Here is a 2,273-nt window from a genome sequence, read left to right as displayed (position 1 = left end):
CTTCAAAACAGGGTAATGGCTTCGAATCAATGTTGTCAGTGCTGACTAACCCTGACCCATTTAGAAATGCTTATTTCATAGTCCCCCCTGTGTATGGGGACTTCATACTGTGTTTGAAGATGGTGCCAACAGCAGTAAGTTTTTCCACATTTAGAAACACAATAGTTGGCATTTGTGATGTTAAAATGCATAGCTTTAATTTTTTAGTAAAGTCAAATAGTTCCTTTTTATTTACTTATTTTAGCTGGGTACAGTGAGCTTGTCTTGATGGTGCAAGACAAAGTAGGGCTTCCTAAGCCCCTCCTCTTCTTCAGGGGGCCTGAGATGAAAACTGTGGCGGTCAGGAGATTCTCAGTGTGTTTGGGGATTGCTTTGGGGCCAGGATTCCCCAGCATCTGAGGGCCTCTCTTCCTCTCACGGGGGTTGGTGGTCCAGGGGGCTCTTACTCCTTGGAGGTCATGTAGACCATAAAGTCCACCACCCCGTTACTATAGCCAAATTCATTGTCTTACCAGGAGATGAGCTGGACAAAGTGGTTATTGAAGGCAATGCCAGCCCCAGCATCACAGATGAAGGAGTGGGTGTCACTATTAAAGTCACAGGAGACAACCTAGTCCTCAGTACAGCCTAAGGTGCCCTTGAAGGGGCCCTCTGATCCCTGCTACCTTCTTGATGTCATCATATTTGTCAACTTTCTCCAGGTGGCAGGTTAGATCCACAACCAACACATTGGGATGGGGATATGTAAGGCTATGCCAGTGAGCTTCGTATTCAACTCAGGGAAGACCTTGCTGACAGCCTTGGCAGCACCAGCAGAAGCAGGGATGATTTTCTGGGCTGCCCCTTGGACATCATGCCCCAGATTCCCAGAGGGCCCATCTGTGGTCTTCTGGGTGTCAGTGATGGCGTGGACTGTGGTCATGATGCCAAAGTTGTCATGGATGACCTTGGCTGGGAGGTCCAAGCAGTTGGTGGCATTACTGATAATCTTGAAGGAGTTGCCATACATGTCATGGCTCATACCCATCACAAACATGGGGGCATCTGCAGAAGGAGCAGAGTGATGACCCTCTTGGCTCCACCCTCCAAGTGAGCCCCAGCCTTCTCCAAGGCACTGAAGACACCAGTGGACTCCACAACATATTCAGCACTAGTTTCACCCCATTTGATGTTGGTGTGATCTCGCGCCTGGAAGATGGAAATGGACTCCTAGTTCTCAGCCTGGACTGTGCCTTTGAACGTGCCATTAGTAGAATTACACTGGAACGTATAGGCCATGTAATTGATGTCAATGAAAGGATTATTGATGGTGACAATATCCACTTTGCCAGAGTTAAAAGCAGCCCTAGTATCCAGGCGCCCAATATATCCAAATCCATTCACTCCAACCTTCACCATTGTATCTCAGGGTTGTAGCTGGCACTGCATGGGAAGACACAGTCTGTTGAACAGGGGGAGCAGAGAGCAAATAGTTCTTTTACTAATTTCATTAGGAGAAAGCTTAATCTAAAAAAAAAAAAATGAAGTGAAGGCTGAATCTCAAAAATCTCTTGAATAGGCAAAAAAAAAAAATCTTAACCTATTTAGAAAATAGATCATATACCTTTTTAAATATTAAATACTGACATTTTTAAAGGAAAGCAGGATAAATCTTCGATTAAATTCATTGTAGGGTTCTCATGGAACAGATGATAACAAAGCAAATCTTGGAGTATCTTTTTATGTAGGTAATGTGTTTGGTAACATGCAAGGTATAAAAGGGGAAATATACCTAAAATTTTCTTTGGAAAGCAGATAGTTTATATATTAAATCAAATATGGCATTGATTTTTCCCATCATTTGCTACCTAGTAAGAAGCCAAAAATAAATGCTTTTTACTAGGCAGTAAATATTACTGATATATATTTTTCTTTCAAATAGGACCCATAGACAATTTAATTGTGGCATTCTGAAATGATGTTAAATCAAATATGATTTGACCCCTGTGTAGTAAAGAACTAATCTTAACCAAAGAGAAGTCTGAGCTTTGCCTTCAACTCCTGCAGTGTGATGTCTAAGACCTTGGAATGCTCTGCCTGATAAGACAGACTGTCTTTGTTTACTTGTGGCTTTGAGCCACACCAAACATTCTAGCAATATGACTTATGGTGGGGCTTTGGGCCACACAGCTATCAACTGGACCTGTGGGGGGACTGAAGACTAAAGGTCAACCACAAAGGCAGCCAACCTCATCTATATGACCAAGCCCTGGTAAAACCTCTGGGAACATTCC

At 43.2% G+C, this 2,273-nt stretch overlaps 1 pseudogene; it reads right to left on the bottom strand.

Annotated features, from left to right (window-relative positions):
- Positions 1 to 442: 442 nt before the first annotated feature.
- On the bottom strand, positions 443 to 1,398 carry LOC118657900 (annotated as a pseudogene).
- Positions 1,399 to 2,273: the final 875 nt, after the last annotated feature.

This window comes from Myotis myotis, unplaced genomic scaffold (genome assembly GCF_014108235.1).
Source record: "Myotis myotis isolate mMyoMyo1 unplaced genomic scaffold, mMyoMyo1.p scaffold_m19_p_6, whole genome shotgun sequence".
NCBI classification, from domain to species: domain Eukaryota; kingdom Metazoa; phylum Chordata; class Mammalia; order Chiroptera; family Vespertilionidae; genus Myotis; species Myotis myotis.
Note: the sequence above shows the minus strand (reverse complement) of the source record. Positions and strands in the feature narration are given on the sequence as shown.